The sequence below is a fragment of the Podarcis gaigeae genome, assembly GCF_964106915.1.
Source record: "Podarcis gaigeae genome assembly, chromosome: 16".
Classification (NCBI taxonomy): Eukaryota; Metazoa; Chordata; class Lepidosauria; order Squamata; family Lacertidae; genus Podarcis; species Podarcis gaigeae.
In genome coordinates this window covers 12,590,560-12,610,984 of record NC_139693.1, presented here as the reverse complement: position 1 = coordinate 12,610,984, position 20,425 = coordinate 12,590,560, and the positions used below count along the sequence as shown (strand labels likewise).

Sequence of the window (20,425 nt, the reverse complement as noted above, 5' to 3'; positions counted from 1 at the left end):
TCTTTCCTCTCCCCGCCCCTCTCGCAAATTAATCTGAAGGTGGATTTGTGCCATGGCGTGAAAGAAAGGTATCTTGGTGACGGTGTCATCTTAGGCTTACGTGAAGCACCATCCATCAGAGCAGAAATTAAGAGAAATTGTGGGAGCTGAGTTTCTCTCTCTCTCTATTTTGTATGGCAGCTCAAGAGGAAGGGGCAGACTACCTGTGATGCAGAGCAACAGGCCATCACTGTATCCATTTCGGCCCTGTACCCATTTCCCTTGCCCCACTCCATAACATCTCATTTGGCCTAGACCGCCATGTCCTGCTGCTATGTTTTCCCACTTCTGCCAGTGGCAGACAATGATGTGGAGCGGGAACTCTACACGGAGATGTCATTTTCAGCAGCAGCTCCACCTTCCACATAATGTGTCAAATCACATGCTCCATGTGCACTTTACATTTAAATCACTATCATACCACTTTAAAATGCCATGGCTTCCCTTGAATATTGGGAACTGTGATTTGATAATGATGCTACAATTCCCAGTGTTCCCTGGAAAGAGGGACTGATGGTCTGGGAATTGACACTGTCCATTTAATATTGCATCTGAGTATTATATGAGTATATGAAATGTACATTCACATAAAGGACATTCTAGTCAGTGTTGTGCTTGCATTCCATATTTGGAGAAGTTGCACCCTGCCTTTCCATTAAAACAACATTCAAGGTTTCTTTATATTCATTTAATTGCAGAAACCAATTTAGGCTTTACATGTGAAAATGCCCTATAGGGGGAATATGTACTCTGGAATCTAAATAGCACCAACCACGTGAAAGAAAGGCATGGGGCCTCAAATCCTCTACAGCAGCTGTTTTCAGACTTGGCTTTAGTGTTCATCAGAACAGTGGCGGACTTTGGGCTCTTAGATTTCAGCAGCACCCTGTGCAATGCTAAAATTTGCTGTCCCCCCCACCACCACCTCTTGCAGGGATTCCACATCATAGCTGCGGTGCCTGCTGCGGTGCTAGCACCCAGTGCAGCTGACCCAGCCGTGCTAACCTAAAATCACCTCTGCTCAGGTTTATCAGTTTGCCTTCAGATTCAGGTGCATACAAAAAAAAAAAATTAGGCTTGTGCAATTTAAAGTGGATTAAAGCACTCTGGAGCCACAAATCCACCTAAAAACAACATGACTTTGCATTTTGGAAAGTGATTGGGAAATGCATTAAAAAGTGTGGGATGAACAACCGATAAAATATCACGCAAGCAACTCAAGATTAATGTTTCCCTGTTGTGTAACCTACCTACAAACAAATCAAAACGACTGCTCAATAAACACCAGACATGGTCTAACCTCCATGTAAGCTTCATGCAAGAAAATCAGGATGCATTCTCAGGAAACAGGTTGTCTTGGGGATTCATCACTGAGAAGTAAGGGAAGTGAGAAATATAAAGGCACCAAGATTCCCTGGCAGACGGTTTGCTTGCACTTCCCAGTTTTCCCTTGGAGTGCACAGGTGAAAAGAGGCATTGGTGGAATTCTGCTGCATTCAGTTCACACAAAGCAATGAGTGATGCCAACAGGCCTGGCTGGTGCCTGATGTGATCTCTGTGCCCTAGAACAGATCCCAGAATACTTCGCACTGTGCAGTGGTTCTGTGGCAAACAAAGGTCAGGTCTATCCTACTCACTTCTATGCTCTGGGCATGAGCATAATTGATCACTGATATGAATTATTGGGACCAGCTACTATATATTCAAGAAAGTTGTTTCTTTGCTATGCATTTGGACACCTCTTAAGATATTGTAACCAAATTTTACAGAATAGTTCCTGAGATCAAATAAAAGGTTTCCATCTATGTATATAAAATTATAATTATTTTAAGTATTGTGCTATTTTAGATTTTATGTACATTTCTGTTTTATGGTTTTTGCCTTTATTCTAAACAATCCACCCAGGTTATTGAGTAGTATAGAACCATTTTTTAATTTATATTTTCAAAATCTATATAAAGTAAGAGTTTGGGGGAGGGAAGGAAAAATTAAAATGGTGATTGTTGGTATATGCACAATTTTACAACCTTTTTTTTAAAAAAAAAAGTTAATTAAAACAGAGGGTGGGACCACACATTTAGCAGAAGGAGATGGGTAGATACTGTACCACCTCTAGACATATCACTTTTGAATGATCTACAGTGTTGAGACACACACAACTCTCTGTAAATAAAAAATAAGCACATCGCATGGAAAGGCTCTTGCCCAGAACTTCTGCCCGCTGTGTTGCCTTTCCACTTACAGAGTTTTTAAACACAGAGAACTGTTCAATACTGTGACACTCCCCAACTCCCTGCTATCCAAAGTGGTTCAGCCAGTGCTACCCGAACTCAGCAGGCTACCACCTCCTCATTCTGCCGCATGGGTAACCTGGACCTAAAAATAATATTAAAAATAAGAATGATGTGGACCCTGGACCCTAAAGGCAGAGTGTTGAAAAACAAATGCCCTGCTAAAGCCTAGAGTTGGTGTATGTGCGTGTGGAGCAAAGCAGCCCTTGCCGTGCCCTTTGCAGCTCAGCGGTCTGAGCATTTGCCAGTCAGTGCCTGCCTTTGATCCGTCTGGCTCGGCAGGGCTGCATGCAGACACCACAGCATGCAAGGTTCTGTTGGGCAATGGGTAGCAGCTCCCCTGCTTTTGCAGCCTTCTCCTGCTTTTGCAGACTTTAATGGCCTTCTCAAATGACTTTTTTGCAGGTTTTAGAAGCTGCTGTCTGGTCCTGCGGCCTTTGCCTCACCAACCTGATTCCATCAGCATTTTGCCGTCGCTGGGAGGATGCACTCCACTGCCAGATCATAGAAGGAATACTTTGATGATTTGGAGTCCCACCTGTACTTTTTTGTGGGGGTGAAAATAACCTTTATTCTCAGCATAACAAATCAGCCCCCTCCACCTGCCTGTGACAAGTCAGCTCTGCGGGTCAACCAGGCGGGTGGCCACTGCTTGCTCCCCCGTCTTTGCCCAGCTCTAAAGAAGCATCCCTCTGAGATCTGCTTGAGAATTGCTGGATGTAAGTTTTGGAGAAAGCAAGGAAAAGGAGGGAAGAAAGCTTAAGCAGTGGGTCTGGGAAAGGCTAAACCAGAACTCTTTTTCGAACCACGCTGTCCCAAATGTTCAAATTCAAGGGAAGACACCGATTCACCATTATGATGGGATCTCAAATTGGCACCAGCTCAGACCACCGGATCTGAAGGCGAATAAGCAAAGGAAGAGAAAAGCAGGTGGAAGAACTGTTGGGGAGCAGGAAAGCATTCCCTTTCCCACAAAAGGGCATTTTCCCGAGCCACTTAGGCGTGTCCTATGGTGGGCCCGAAGGCGTCCTTGGAATTTATCTGTACACTGAGAGGAGCAAAGGAGAGGAGACTGGCAGGCAACCCACAGCATGTAAAACAGCTCCTTTCAACTAGCAAGTGGTCTTGAAGCCTTCAGGAAGGTCGATGGGAAAAAGAGGAGGAGGAAATCAACGTTAAAAGGCAAGATCCGAGAACCCTAACCTCCGCCGGCCACTTCTCTGAATCTAAGAGACAGGTAAAGATTATTCATTGAAACACTGAACTCACAGCTGTGCCCTAAACCAGTGTGCTGGTCTTCCATCAGCTGTTGCAAAGCTCTGTGAATCTAATCCATCCTTTAAATAAAGGCAGACAGCACTGAATGGGAAATGGAAGGATAGCCATTCTGGAAAGAGCTGAGAAAAAAACAAGAGCTAAAGTAGGCTGAATAGGAAGCAAAGGCAGCAGGCGAGAGATCGCTGAGTTCCGATTGCAGCTCTTGGAGAGAAAGAGCAGTTATGGCAGGGATTAGGAGCCTGTGGTCCTCCAGATGTTACTGGACTCCAACTCCCATCAGCCTTAGCCAGCAATCAAGGATGATGGGAACTGTAGTCCACTTACAGCTTCCCCAACCTGTTGTAGGGATGGGAAAGAAATTTGATTTTGTTAGCGTTTAGAGGCAAATCTATCTAATGTGCACATCCAAGTCAATACACAAATTGAGATGCTGCCATTCTCTGCAATTCGCACTTTGAAATTTGCAATGCAGTTCTCCAGTCAAGGAATGTGTTTAAAATGCACAGACCAGGGTAGAATGTGCATAGTAATGCTTATATTAGTGAAAACACCATATACAAATGCATTCTATTGGGGGGAATCGCTCTGCAAAGATCCATGTACATAGGTAAAACTGCATGCATTTTTTTTCAAAGTTATGATACATTTGCAATAAAATGCCAATAAATTATAAAGGACTTTAAAAAAAATTGCATACTGATGTGGAAAACTGAAGACTGGAAAAATGAGAAATTGAGAAAAACTGAAACTGATAGATTTGCCCGTCTCTATCCCTAAATTACAGCAAATGATAATTACAGAAGTGCTTCTAGGTTCTGTAGCACAGCACCACTGTGTACTACCCATGGACTCCAGAAGGAAGGCTTTTATGAGACTGGCCCATTTCATGCTGCAAGTACACTACAGAACTGCATGTATAAAGGTTACCGCCAAGCTGGTTGCAGTTGGGAACTAAGCATATAAAGTAGCTTAGTTAGTAGAGCATGAGACTCTTAATCTCAGGGTTATGGTTTAAGCCCCACGTTGGGCAAGAGACTTCTGTATTGCAGGGGTTGGACTTGACAACCCTCAAGGTCCCTTCCAACTCTACAATTCTGTGATTCTATGATTCCATGAAATAATGTGCCAGAGCAAAGGCAAGACGTGTAGCCTTGCCACCATGGTTTACTGTGACAGTGGAGATGGCTCACACTTTACTGCTTTCCTCAGAAAAGTTCCAGACCTTGATCCTTGATTTAGTGTTGCATTCTGAACCAGAGGCCATGGTTCAAGAAGCTAAGAACAAACCTTGGCCTTACTTTATGGAGTTTTGGAGCAAAACAAACCACAATCCCTGGTCCAGACATAACACTAAAACATCGATTGTGGATTATTGTTCCTTTACACAGTAAGGGGAAAGCAAAGCAGGCCACCTGTGTCTTCACAGTAAACTATGAGTGCACTGTGATGTGCAACTGCAGCCACTGTGTGAAAGGCAGCCACCCATCACACTTCCTTGGCTCACCTGCCCATCCCTTAAGAACATAATAATGGAATAAAACGTCTGCTGGATCAGGCCAGTTCAGTATCCTGTTTCTCAAAACAGCCAACTAGATTTATTAATTTCTTTACTTACAGCATTTATGTGGCTTACATTTCTAAGATGGGTCACTCCCTGGCCTCAGGGTCACAATAAAAAAAGACATGACACATGAGGAAAAGGAAATAGGGGAGGGAGAAGGAAAAAGCAAACCCAAGCACAAATTCTTCAAGTTACAGTCCCCCTCGCAGACCTAAAATTCCCAGAAGTTCCCTGGAAATAGGGATTTATTGTCAAACCACTCAGGGTTGCTGGAAATTGTAATTCTCTGAGGTGTAAATGACAATGCCCAGAATGCTCTGTTGCCCTAGGGCGACAAATCCACTTTCAAAAACAAATAACTTTTGCAGAAATGGCATTGCAAAGTGTGGGGTGAACAAATAACTAACGGGAACACCCCACAAACAGATCAAAAGGAATGTTCCTTGTCACATAACCACCCTGCAAACAAAGCAAAAGGAATGTTCAGTAAAGACCAGACATAAGCTAACCTCTGCAAAAAAAACTTTCTGCAAGCAAATCAAAATGAATGCTCAATAAACAGGTTGTCTGGTGGAGCCCCAAGCCACTACCTAATATTACATGAAGCTCTACTCTACTTGCCGTATTAATTTACTCCCAACCCAACACTGATTTTGTACTAGCAGGATGTTTGTTTGTTTTTTTAAAAAGATATACTTCTAGGAGAACAAAACTGTCCTACAATCTGTTATCAACAGATCAAAACAGACTTCAGAGCAACAGCTTCTCTCTCTCTCTCTCTCTCTCTCTCTCTCTCTCTCTCTCTCTCACACACACACACACACAGAGAGAGAGAGAGAGAGAGAGAGAGAGAGAGAGAGAGAGAGAGAGATTGGCAGGCTGTGTACTACATGGTGCCTTAGTGATCATGTGTGTGCATTTACACGCATGTGTCTTAGAGACACAAAATACAAGCAACTCCAGGATTGCAGCTGAATCCTGAAAACAACACTTAGCAAATCACTAACAAAATTTCAATAAGGCATCCACTAAAAGAGAAAAATGGGGGCAAAATAAGAACAATTGCATACCTGCTTTGACACACAACCACTCCAAGTCACCTACACCGTCAAGTAAGAAACTGGGAACATACGAAGCTGCTTATACTGAGCCAGTCCACTGGCCATCTAGCTTAGTATTGTCCACACCTACTGGCAGCCACTCTCCAGGGTATCCAACAAGCAGTCTCTCCCAGCCAGACCTGGAGATGCCAGAGACTGAACCTCAGATCTTCTGCATTCAAAGCAGATGCTCTAAGCTATAGCCCTTCCCATGGAGCCTACAACCAAGAGACCAGCCAAGGCAGCTCTTTGCAACCTCATCGGCGGATTTTCCGCCAGCGACAGGCTCTGCCCTCCTGCTGGATTTATCTGCTTTCATAATCAATAACAATTACCCCATCCAGAGGGAACCTTTCATGGCCGTGGGGCTTACAACAAAGCCATTAATGCCTTGACAAGTCAGGCATTTAGGGCTTCATCCGGATGGGTCCTGGCATCAGCCCCCTCCCACCCCCGCTCTCAGAGGCCACAGTGGGAACAGAGGGCCTGTCAATGCCACACCGTGAGTAATGCTCAAGGGCTCAAAGCACCAATAAATCAAAGGCTTATTAATCTCTCAGCCTCATTTTCGGGCATTGTAATGAATCGGCTGCTAGTGCGTCTGATCCGCCCCCTGCCCCCTCCCACCATTGATTACCAGTTTATTAACTAACTTCCCTTGTCTTTCTTTCTTTCTTGCTTGCTTGCTTGCTTTCTTTCTTTCTCCCTCTCTCTCCCTCACACACACACATATACCTGCCAGCAGCAGAAAACCCCAAGAAGGGTCCTGAAGAGAGCTGGCATAGCCCAGAGGCCAAGAATGCCACTGGCATGCCACAAAATGTCCCCAATTCAAGCCTCCCATCAGCTCATGAACTCCTCAGAGATGGCAAGCAGCCATTCTCTCAACCCAGCAGTATGAAATGGTGGGTTGGTGGATGCACAACTGAGAGAATCTGCACAAAACAATCTGTACACCCCTAAGTTTACCAGCTGGTTCTGGGCATGTAGTACAGTTAGGCAATAGACTTTGGACGCTACAGGTCTTATAAGGAAGGGAGACCCTCTACAGATGGCAGTCCACCTGTGGTCAGTTAGCATTGAGTTGTGTAAGGGCCTTACTACTGCTTATAAGGATTACATGGATTCAGGTTGAATCTTGACAAGACAGAAGTACTGTTTTGGAGGGGATGTTAAAATGGACTAGAAAAATTATTTCCAATTTAGCAGCGGTTTCAGTGGAAACCATTTCTCCCTCCCACACTGCTCCTTGAAACTAGAAAAACCAAAGATTCAAACAGCAGTGTGGGGCTGTTTGAAATCTCTTTTGTAAACAGCCCCTTGCTGCTCTTTGGAACTCCAGGTTTCAGAGGTTGAAACAGCAGCCTTGGGCTGTTTCCAAAAAGGCTTTCAAACAGCCCTGAGCTGCGCTCTGAAGTCCCAACAATCAAGGCTTCAAAGCACTGTGTTACCTGATGTCATAGTGACATCAGGATATTGGCAGCTGGGCGGCCCCTCCCCACCTGTTAAATTTAGTCCGGCGGGAATAAGGAGAGAAGGATTTTGCTGGTCAGTCAGAAAAAGGCTTAGCAAGATTGTATAAATGTTCACTCCAGGATAATAGGTTTCAGCCACTTTGTTCCTCCCTTGTTCTTTTTGCTGCAGCACCAGGTGCCACAACAAACCAAGGTTTGGCTTAGCACCTCATCTGAACCAAGACTTGTGGTTGAGCTCTCTGCTCACTAACCAAAAGCTGTAGCCAGCAACAAACCTTAGCATGGTGCGACGGCAAAAAGGACCAGAGAGGGGCAGTGTCTCTGTAAGCCAACATTTGGGTGTGCTGCGAAAATAAAACCCATCGCAGTCAAGAATAACCCCTATTTTCCAGTAAACTGCCCCTTGTATATCACTGCTCTGCTGTATTTGCCTTTTGTGGGGGGACTGCTCTCTGTGTGAGCTGCTAACATGGTTGTTCGTCAGAGTCCAACACCATCCTTGGGACTTCAGTCTGTCAGCTTGGCCTTTCCCTACATAGGAAGCTGCCTTATACTGAATGAGCCCATTGCGCCATCTAGCTCAGTAATGTCTACACTGACTGGCAGTGGCCCTCCAAAGTTTTAGACCAGGAGTCTTTCCCCAGTCCTACCTGGAGATGCAGGGGATTAAACCAAGACTTTCTGCATTCAAAGCAGATGCTCTACCACTGAACTGCGGCCCGCCCCCAATAGAGATGATGATCTGTTTTCTTTCTGACACAGAGTGGGGGATTCAGCTAGTTAAAAGATAGAAATTGCCGTGTCTGGTCTGGAAGCCTGTTCCTGACCTTTGTTCCAAACAGCCCTCCAACCTGCTTTCTTGGGGGAGAGAGTGCATGGTCTTTATTAATTGTTGGCCGTTGTTTCACCCCAACCTAATATCCCAAGGCAGGTCATGATGCTGCTATCAATTTCACAGGAAAGGCCCTATGAATATGCAACTTAACCTCTGGGTCTGGGGTTTCCATTGGAAGAATCTAGGCTTCCTAGATCCAGCCTGCATCTTCTAATTTCCAAATTAGTCCACAAAAAGCAAAGGGAGCCATAAGGAAAACGTGAACATGCTGGCTCATATAAAAGTATGGATGTGTTGGACCATTTGTTAAGCCAATCAAAATGTTATAAAATAACGTGCAAGCTTTCGAGTTTAGTTTGACATCAAGCCAGACAAATAATTCTGGAGACCTCAAAAGATTGCACACTATTTCGTAACATTTTGGCTGATCTAATAAAGGCATTTTTAATGTGGATTTTTCAAACCAGTTCAAGGATAGCCAAAGTGGTGCCCTCCAGATGTTGTGGACTTCCAGTTGTCAGGGATGATGGAAGCTGCAGCCCACCCCATGTGGAGGGTACTGCATTGGCTTCCCCTGGTCCAGTGTTTCAGAAGCCTGAGCTACACCAACCTCACATGTTCCACCTCCCCCCTTCCTCCTTACCCCAGCTCTCTCCCCTCTCCAGTGCTCCTAAGTGCCAACCCTAAAATACTGTGTACAAGGAAGGATTGCAGCTCCTGTTGTAAAAGGGTTAGGGGAACGTTTGCACAAAGCTTAGCAAAAACAGGTTTTTGCTTTTTTTTTACAGTTGTATCAGTATCAGAGTGTGAGAGAAAAATGTCACCTAAAGGTGTTAAAACTGACAAGAAACAAAAGCACCAAACTACATACTGGAAGGGATATAGTAAGAAAATACCACACATGAGAGAAGAAAGGGCAGTTAATAAAGACTACTACTGTCTAAGCAAACAGCTGAAGGCTACTTTAGCAGTGATATCAAGGAATGTAGGATGCAGCCTAGTCAGATTCTTGATCCATTTAGCTCAGTATTGTCTGCACTGATTGGCAGTGCCTCTGACAGGGGCTCTTTTTCCAGCCCTATTGGGACCTTCTGCATGCAAAGCAGATGCTCTATCACTAAATGATGACCCTTCTGCGTGCTCAGTGGGACTTACTCCAAGGAAAGTGTGCACAGGATTGCAGTTGAATCCCACATAGAGTAGACCCATTGAAATTACTGTGCATGACAAACCTATGTCCACTAATATCAAAGGACTGCTCTGAGTTAGGGATGGGGAGGAAATTTGATTTAGTTCACATTTAAAGGCAAATCTACTGAATTAGCACTTCCTGAAACAATATGAGAATTGAAACACAGCCTTTGAAGTTTTCACTTCTTCAAATTTTGCAATGCAAGCAAGCAACATGTAAAAAATGCATGTTATTAGGGGAAATTGATTCGCAAAAATGTGTACTACATACATACCTGTGTGTATTATAAGAAAATAGTTTTAAAATGCTAATGAATTTTCACAAAGCCTTTTTTTAAAAAAGATTGCAAGCCGATGTGGAAATGTGGAGAGCTGAACTTATGAATGAAAAAATGAGCAACTTAGAGGAGCCAAAATTTACAGATTCACCCAACCCTAAGTAGAACTTAGTTGGCTTTAAAAAATACTTAAATTTTATTTATCTTTTGGGTACATGTTTTGCCCAGTAATCTTTTCCTTTATAAAACAACTTTGAAGGGGATGAGTGAAGTGAGAAAGTAGCAGAAGGTGGGTTGGATCATTTGACCCTTTTCTATCCCACCACATGATTTCCATCGTTAGTATAAACTATCTGCATTATGGACAAACTGACTTTCCAGAGTTCATGAACTCGTACGTGGCAAACTTGTGACAACCAACTCTACCTTGCTCAGAAGATAAAATGAGGAAAGTGGGAGAAAAATAAAAGATTGCTATCAGATGTTGGGGTGCTGGTCAGGTTCCTTGTACCTGTAATTGTTTTAGGAAAAACAAGCACGTAGCTCCCTGCTACCAGTAGTGGATGGTGTCCATGGGAACTGGTAAGGCGGAAGGAGCCTGACAGTAGGTGGCGCTAGAGCAAAATATAGGCAGAGTCAACTGATTCTAGGTTTGTCTCCAGCCTCCTCCTGGCTGAATTCTACAAAGACATTTGGAGACTAAGAAGCTGATAGGCAGTGCCACCCACTGAACTGGATGTAAGTAAGAAGGCATGTGGGTGGGCAGACTGAGTTTGGTGGGGGAGTCTCCCGTTTGCCTTAATATACCAGCCTTCACTGCCTGCTACACAATTTTTAACCTTATTTATGCATCCTTCAGTTGAGGACCAGTACTTCAGGGCATTCAAAGTGTCAGTAATCTCATTCTTTATAACAACCCAGTAAGGTGAGAAGGCTAGTATCATTACACCCATTTTGCAGAAGCTGAGGCCTGAGACTTATACTTTGCTGGATGCATGACAAGGGTGAGATCTGAATTGGGTTCCACCAGTTCTCTACTTACAAGTTCTTAATCTTGCTGACACAGCAGAGCTGTCTGTCCCAATTCTGAGCTGCAGGGACCAAGGTGCTCCTTAAAGGATCAAGACAGTATTCTATCCTGCTTGGCTTGCAAGAATTTGCCAGGGAAAGATAGCATCATGATGTGAGCCTTGAGCCAGCTAGAACCAGGACCAACTAAGCATCTGTCTGATATTTATCTGGAGGTGTCTTTTTATAGAAATGGCAGCCCTTGCGATTCTCTTTTCCTACCCCGCCCCCCCCCAAATAAAAGGAGCCTAAAGTTAATTATTTTGCCAATTTCATGCTGCATGCATTATGCATCCTTCCTTATCTCTCCTGTAATTGTAGGCAGGTATGTAAATGTTATATATCTCTTTAAAAGTGCTTTAAATGCTTTAAAAACGAAGGTGGGGTGCCTCTTCCCCCGCCACATTGAAAAACTAGCAGAGTTAATAGAAAACGCTGGTGAACAAGAAAGGATTTCAAACTTGTGTCTTGGGAGGTTAATTATATTGATAGTAACATCTGATATGAAAATATTTTTGCTGGGAAGAGGAGGATAGGGAAATAAAGGAATCGAAAGCTGCAATTTTGTGCTTGCCTTTATTAGGAGGTAGAAACTTTCTGCTTCCTGTGTTGGGAGCCACTGCAATGAGACTGGGGATTATGGTGGAGTTTTACCTCTCTAACACCAGTGTGGGGTTTTTCCCTCCTATATGTGGAATTATCTCAGATTTGTTGCAAGGAAAGTCAGGAACAGCAAGAGCCATAGCTCAGTGGCAGGGGGGTCTGCTTTGGTATGCAGAAGGTCCCAGGTTCAATCCCCAGCATCTCCATGTAGGGGTGGGAGCAACATCCCATGTCTGAAACACTGGAGAGCTGCTGCCAGTCAGTGTGGACAATACTGAGTTACATGGACCAATGTTCTGACTGCATTCCTATGTTTCTAGGTACAATTGTACCTCGGAAGTTGAACGGAATCTGTTCTGGAAGTCTGTTCGACTTCCCAAATGTTCGGAAACCAAGGTGAGGCTTCCGATTGGCTGCAGGAAGCTCCTGTAGCCAATCAGAAGCCACACTGGACATTCAGTTCCAAAGAAGACTCGCTTCTGGGTTTGCGGCGTTCAGGAGCCAAAAAGTAGGAGTGCCAAGGCATTCGGCTTCCAAGGTATGACTTTACTTGCAGAATATAGGAACTTTGATAGCGCAGCTACATGAGTTTTGTAATGTGTAGTTTACTCATCAGCAGGCATGCAAAGTGACTTCAGAATCTATGCCACAGGATGTGGTATCCCTTTTAAAATGCAAGTGGCAGTTAATAATAATAATAATAATAATACCCCACCCATCTGGCTGGGTTTCCCCAGCCACTCTGGGCAACTTACAGAATATTTTAAAAATGGTAAAACATCAGACATTAAAAACTTCCTTGAACAGGTCTGCCTTCAGATGTCTTCTAAAAGTCAGATAGTTGTTTATTTCCTTGACATCGGATGGGAGGGCGTTGCACAGGGCGGGTGCCACAATCGAGAAGTCCCTCTGCTTGGTTCCCTATAGCCTCACTTCTCACAGTGAGGGAACCACCAGAAGGCCCTCGGAGCTGGACCCTGGTGTCTGGGCTGGATGATGGGGGTGGAGACGCTCCTTCAGGTATACTGGGCCAAAGCTGTTTAGTAGCTGTTATGAGCATAGAGAAGAACTAAGGAAGATAGGAGGCAGAATCTGGTTCAGAATCCAGATAGGATGCTCATCCACACTTCTGGTTGTCCCATGCCTAGGAAGCACAGGCCTGAGTGGTTTTCCCCTTGCCCTGCTCCTTTCCCAGGTAATATTGCTAAATCAGAGCAAACATCAATCTACAGATATTGCTGTTTGCTCCAATTCAGCACTAAAGAGCGGCTTTCCTTGGGGGAAAGCAGTGGGACAAGAGGAAGTGTAAGCCCAGGTTTTGAGGGCCATGGTACAAAACTTCAGGTCTCTTCTGAAAATTGCTGCTTCCCATCTCTCAGAAGGGATATCTTTCCTTAAAATAATAGAAAAGAAAGAGAATGTAAGATGCCCTGGTTATTTGAAAGATGAGACGGTCAGTCTACAAAACTGATTTATTTGTTTTTTATGTTACTGGAGTAAGATTTCACACCAGGTATGTAATGAACTCATATTCTTTATGCTTTTATTTTCTTTTTAGTGGTTTGTTTGTTTGTTTTGTTTGCAATTATATTGCAGAATTAAAACAGGATTTATTTGTTTTTAAGGCTTTCAGTGAAGGAATGAGTAGACAGAGGGAGACTGGAGAGAGGGAATTAAGCTCAATTTCCAGGCCTTCCTCTGGTTCCCCTCCATCAACTTCTGGTTCCTGCCAAACACTTGAAATTCTATGTAAACCTGAATTTAGGGAGCAGAACTAAACAGCTACCTTTATAGAGACTATCAATCAAATGAAACATGGCAGTTTTCCACATTACATGACTTGTTATCCAAACTCACAAGTGTGGGTTGTTGTGGGTTGTTGTTTTTAATAAATGCGCTAGAGCAGGAAGATACGAGCCTTCCGTACTAAAGCATATTATGATGTTGATGTTGAGCCCAATCCTGTGCACGTCTCTGTGCACTGAGTAAAAGTGAGCCTTCCCGTGTTCAATGGGGCTTGTCGATCTCCACCTCCATCCTAAAACCACAATCCCATCCATACTTACTTGGTGGGGAGCATGGACAGAATTGCACTCTTAGGATGGAGATGGAGACCAACAATAGTTTTTAAAAGGGTCGAAGGTGGTATGATAGAGACATCACCTCCCACGCAAATGTGGAGATACAGTCATACCTCAAGTTGAATGTGCTTCAGGTTGAGCGTGTTCGGGTTGTGCTCCGCGGCAACCCGGAAGTAACGGAGCATGCTACTTCCGCGTTTCGCTGCTCGCACATGTGCAGACACTCAAAATGACGTCATCCGCATGCGCGGAAGCGGCCAAATGCGACCCGCGCACACGCAGATGCGCCGTCGCGTCTTATGTTCCGTTCGGAATGCGAACGGGGCTCCAGAACGGATCTTGTTCACATCCCGAGGTACCACTGTAATTCTTTGATGCTTCTGCTCAAACAGGGCCTGCAGGGTTTTTGAAACAATACCAAAACCTACCAAACTTGTTTAACCCAGAGGCAGCAGTAGGAAAAACGTACACATCATGAACAGTGAAACATGTTTCAAATTTCTGTAAGTTAGAGCCTGTCATCCTTTCTAGGCCCATGAACATTATTCTTGAGGAAGTGCTGGGGAGCGCCACCTTTTTTAGCCATTTCCCCCCTGGGGATCAGCTTCCCTACTCCCTCAGAGGTACATGTCAAAATGTTGCTTTTCCAAGGTATCTGGATAAAAGTCAGAGCCAGCAGATTTAATATAAACCTTGAAAAGCACACAGAGCTAAAAGAGGAAGTGGGGTGGGGAGGATCAGTCTTCCAACTTCCTCTTCCAGCTCTGTGTACTTCTCAAGGGAGAAAAAAGGTAGCCACTCTCACTACCTCATCACCAAGTAGGTGGTGAATTGCAAGAGCTCAGAGGTTTTGTTGGTACTGGGAATCCCCAGGGGTGTACCACAGGTGATCTGTGCTGTAAGTTAAGTTTTCCATTCTGTGCACTGAACAAGTCTGTTTTGCTTGCAAGCCTGCGGTTGATGGAGTAAGACAGACTGTCTTACGTTTAAAAGAACAAACCTATTTGCACATTTTCCAGCAGTGTGTGGACTCATGAGGCCTAGAACCTTGCTCTTCTCTTCCCTTTTTTGTTTTCTAAGGGGAAGAGAAAGAGCAGAACAAAGCAGCTGAAGGCAAAGCAAGGGTCAGCTTCTCTTCCAGATGTGCATCCTGCACAAAGCAGCTCAAGACAGAAACTGTCATACGTCAGCCTCAGCTCCTCAGCCAGCAAGGTCTGCTCCCGTCTGTCAGATTGACAAGGGCTGAGTATGGCTACCCTGGAGGGGGATGAAGGGGCACCTGAGTTTCTGGATTAAAGAAAGACTCAGCACAAGCCTCCTTTGCTCCCCAGAGCCATTGGCCCTTTTAATAACAACTGCAGCATAAAAGCCCCGAGCAAGCCGCAGCGAGGGTAATTATGGTCTGCCATCCGGCCTGCTCTGGAAAGATGAAAGGGGCAACCCAAAAAGAGAAAGGAAGAAAAACTTATTATTTACTTCAAACAGTTCCATAGATATTAACTTAATGGAGGCTTGGCACCTCTGCCAGGGGGAGAATTATGCTTCTTAACTACTTCAGTGTGTGTGTTTTGGGGGGAGGGCAGTGCGAAGTGTCACAAAGGGAGGAGGGAGAATCTCCACTCCAAAGAAAGGTCTGTAGCAAATTGGGCTTCAGCTGCCCAGCCTCTAAGACTCCAAATTAGTGCCTGAATTACAAAGGGGACCTGGCCCCCTTAGCTGCAGATTTTAGCTCAAAGGTCCATGCATTTGGCTACAGTTGGGGAGAATCAGGGTTGGGGCTTGTGGATTTCATGAAGAGCCCAACAGTGATTTAAGCATTGCTTCATATCCCCACCTGACACCCTGCTCCTGTGCAGAAGACAGAACTTGGGCTGCCGGCATGCCTGTTTAAAGACACACGCGCGCACACACACACACACACTGTTCACATGGCATATAGTTAAACTATGGAATTTGCTCCCACAAGAGGCAGTGATGGCCTCAACTTGGATGGTATAAAGAGGATTAGACAAATTCATGGAGGAGAAAGATATCAATGGTGGCTAACCATAATGATTATGCTCGACCTACACTGTTGGAGGCAGCATGCTTGGGGAAGGCAGAACATTGCTATTGCTGCAACCCACATTAGGTCACGGGGTTTTGGTTCCTGTTCCACAGGTGCTTTAGGAGAAACTATCATTTCTCAGCCTCCCCACTCCCCACCCAAATCTTTAATTTGGAGATAACAATACAGAATTGTTGTAATAAGAAACATTTTAGATGCTATCTGTGAATACTATGTTAACTAAAGCAAGTGCTCTCTCTTAATCATGTGAATTTTGGGGTGTCCCCAGACTGTTACTATTTTTGGGTGGGATTCAACACATACTGGACAATTTAGGTTGCACAATCAACATTGGTTTGGTGTATGGGATGTTAGGGGAGGGGAGCTGTCATTCTCCAGCAGTTTGGCTTCACCTTCAGGGGGACACTTCTTTGTTTCTAGAGACAGACAGAAGCCAAACACAAGGTGCTCTTTTGCAACAAACTCACTTCCTACCCAACATTAGACTTTTTGCTACAGGTAAAGTGATGGGAAAACATACTGGTAAGTGTGGGATAACCGTTGTTTGCTACAATGTTGTCTGAGCTCTATGCAAACAGATCAGAATGAATGCTCAATAAACTGGTCATCTGGAAGCAAGCAACCTTGGTCAAATAAATCTACATAAATTTGTAAACTGATAAAACAATAGAAAGGGGAGGAGGAACTCTGCTTTTAGCTAATGAGTACAATGTGATAGGCACCATCTTAGAAAAGGTGTTCTCTCCCGTGCTAGAAAAGGAGAAATGCCTCTTCTAAGATGTCACTAACCACAAGCTTTTCCTTATAAGTGTGTATTGAAAATAATTAACCATTTTAAAAAGAAATCTGTCTTGATTAATCAGAGGCATCTTTTTTTCTAATTTACCAAAATGTTTTTAATCAGTTCATCTAAGTGATGAATCAGCTTGAGCTGCTGTAACCATGCACACCTTTAGCTGAGAGCAAAACACCAGCTCTAGTGGGGCTTTGCCTCTGAATATGCCTAGGATGAGGCCACACACATTGTACACCCAATTACTATTAGCTCGCATTTCCCAACATCTCTAGGCACTGAGCAGGAAAAGCCAACATGTACGGCGATTCAATCTCTAGCTCTTATATTTGTCTATAAATAATGGATTTAATTTGAGCTTTGAAACACACGCATACACAGCAGGAGGACTCAGACAAAACCCTCCCTTTCATTTTGGTGAAGTCAGGGAGGGCCCTGTTGGCAGAGGCATATGTAGCTAACGTGTGAGACTCAGGTCCTGTCTGCCAAGAAGACACCACAGAGGGCAGATGTAGGGATAAGCCAGGGACTTGCCCAGCCGCAAGGGGAGCGTACGGCAAAATCAGGGAGCAGAAGATGCCATTGGTGCCATCCCCAAGGGCCAAAGCTGTGTGCTTTCTCTGACGTGTTTATTCATCTCACTTAAGGCACTTTGGTGTACCAAACGAACATGTTTTAATTAAAGAAAAAGTATATTGTAATACTTCTTCCCCCCGCCCTTGTTGCCAGGGAATTAAGAAAATGACTAGCTCCTTTCAGACGCTGCCAGGGGCTGTGAGGTGCCACCCACCCAGCCGGGCTCGGGGCTCATTTGTCTGGAGCTCATTCCCGTGCTCTGTGGCACAGCCCACGGGTCTGACAGATGGCTGATTCAGCCCAAGAGTGCTCAGACCTGGACAGACCCAGCCGCCCTGTTACATTCATTGAACAGTTTCAATAAAGGCAACTTAAATGGGTTTGTTTTTTAAGTGTCATCCCTCCAGGAGTGCTGGAAAGGCAAGAGGCAGCATGCTCCTTGCTGAACAATTGGGTGGAATACTGCCTGCATACATTTCCTTGCATCTCTGCAAGGAAAAAGGGTTACAGATTTCCCCCCACTTTTTAAACGAAAGCTGGATATTTGAGGAAGGAAACCTAAATCACCCATATTTTTTATTTTATTTTTAAGTAAATTGCATGGTACCATCACGTAGGTTTGCAGATTTGGCTGATCTCCCCCACGCCAGAAGTTCTTTGCTTATAGAAAGCTAGCGCTTAAGTGAACATAGGAACATAGGAAGGTGTTTTATACCAAGTCAGACCATTGTTTCATCTAGTATTGTCTACACTGACTGGCAGCAGCTCTCTAGGATTTTGGGGAGGTGCCAGTGATTGAACCCGACCCTTACAGAGGAAGCTGCCTAATGACAAGTTAGAAACCATTGGTTCGGCTAACTCATTATTGTACACACTGACTGGCAGCAGCTCTCCAAGGTTTCAGCCAGGGGACACTCCCAGCCGTACTGGGAGATCCCAGGAATTGAACCTGGGACCTTAGCTCTCCCCAAGCATAAGAAAGGTAGACAAAGAAGGAAAGGAAACTTGTTGGCAGGTATGTCATTTTGGTTCAGGGTCAAGCACATGATGGGATTTTGAAGAAAACTGTAGGTGGGGGCCTTTAATTAAATCCACAAGCCCTACTCTGTGAGGTTTTTGCCAAACAACTCCCCAACCCATACCCTTCTGAAAACAATAAATAAGGGAGGGAGTAAAAAAAAGGGGGAGGAGATTCAACCATGGCATATATACTCTGTTTCTATGACCTTACAGTTACGGAAGTTACATTTATTTATTTTTGCAAAGGATCGTACATGAGTTGCTTCCAGATGACCTGTTTATTGAGCACTCATCCTGATTTCTTTGTGGGGCTTACAAGGAGGTTAGATAACATCAGGTATTTTATTGAGAATTCATTCTGATTTGTTTATGGGGAGCTTTAGACAAGGTTACATCAAGCAAACATTATTCCACCTTTTTCCAGAGCATTTCGCTGTCACTTTCCATATTGGGGGGAAAGGTCTCATTTTAGGGAGAAGCAGGTTTGTTATGCAAGAGCACAACATCTTTAGTTGCATGAATTTGCTGGGTATGCGACTGAATCACACTGCTGGGGGTGGGGAGCAACAGAGGGAAGTGCCCATACTTGCATATTTTGGTCTGGGCCCTGAGACAAAATGGAACCATACAACTTATTCTGCCCAGGAAAGGGTGGGGAGAAAAACAAGACTCTCTTTTGACTCCCAGCCAGTTGCACCATTTATACCCTCCTGTTAAAATCAGGTAGGCTGCACCCATCTGTTGTGATGGAAGCCCAGAGATATTTCAACACTCCCTCAATGAATGGAATCTGAGGTTGACATCTCAGATTCAGCCTCCTGTTTTCCTAGAGGGAAGGCGCAGTAGTATTTTAGATACCTGCTTGTTTGTTTTGGCTGGCCTATCCTGGCACATGATTTGGTTATGTATGTTCCTAAATTGGTTTTATTGTTTTTAAGAGTTTTTTAAAAAATGTTTTTTTAAATTGTTGGTCTTTTTAAAAACCACAGAAGCATTTGCTGCCCTGGGCTCCTTTGGAAAACTAAAAAAAAAAAAGCAATTTTAATAAACAAATAAACTCAGGGCTTTAGAACTTGACCTTTTGTGTTAGGTTAGCAGAAAACAAAAAAATCTTTAGAAAAATAAGTTATTTCTTAATCAGAAGAGTTCACTGTATATAACATGCCCTATTAAATATACTTTAGCAGTCCTCACAATGCTCTAGTGGTAGTTGAGTTTTGTTCATTTCCACTGAGGTTTTTTCCATATTCATTTTTCTGTCTGCTGGCCTGGGCACTTCAGGGTCTGTGGAGAGCCATGACATGATGCAATGTGCTGGATGCTTCCTATATGATGTAGGGTAGGGGCTAACTTCTTCTTCTTGTGTTAGAATTTTACCCCTGAGCTCAGGGCTCTAAGGCTGCAATCCTATACACATTTACTTGAGAATTACGTTTCATTTAAGGGGGAATCTACTCACATATAAAAGCCATTCTGAGAATGCTTTTTTAAAGCGTTTTTAAAAATACATTGAATTTTCCATAAGGCGCACAATTGCCATCTAATGTCACATTGCATATTGCACTTAAGACACACTTAAAACTTTTTATTTGCAGCGGTATAGCTGAGTCCTAAGGGAGTGTGGCTCACTTCTGAGTAAAAATGCACAGGATTAGGCTACAATCCTACACAGAACTAAGCACCACTGAGCTCAGTAGGTCTTTATTTTGAAGTAAACGCGCAACAGGCTGTGATTCTGGCTGCATGCTTACTTGGAAGTAGAGGTGCCAACCCTGTCCTTCACACATGTGGCCTGATCCTACACATGGAAGAGTTACTCTGATTTCAACAAAGCTTGCTTCACAGAAAAATTACAAGCGTACTTTTGGGTAGGACAGGGGCGAAACTAGGCTTTATTTCACCTGGGTCAAAGACCCAGTTTGGCGCCTCCCCTCCTCAATGGTGCCCCTCTAGAGGCTTCACCGGGCAAAATCCCTGGCTAGCTCCCCACCCCCAGCTATGACTCTGGGTAGGAGTGTGACCTTTCGGACTAAGCTTCTGAGGAAGGGGCATGGGGATGTGGATTTGTAGTCCTGCAATCTGCACAACTTATCACTTGGGATGTGTAAGTCTCAACTGCATTCAGATGGGGTTACTTTGGAGTAAACTTGCACAGGTGGAAGGTCTGT

The 20,425-nt window shown here is 44.2% G+C and overlaps 1 protein-coding gene across 6 annotated transcripts in view; it reads right to left on the bottom strand.

The window, feature by feature from the left end:
* The window catches only part of MACROD1 (mono-ADP ribosylhydrolase 1), a 314,807-nt gene that overhangs the window by 216,923 nt on the left and 77,459 nt on the right, over positions 1 to 20,425 (bottom strand). The window lies entirely within an intron of this gene.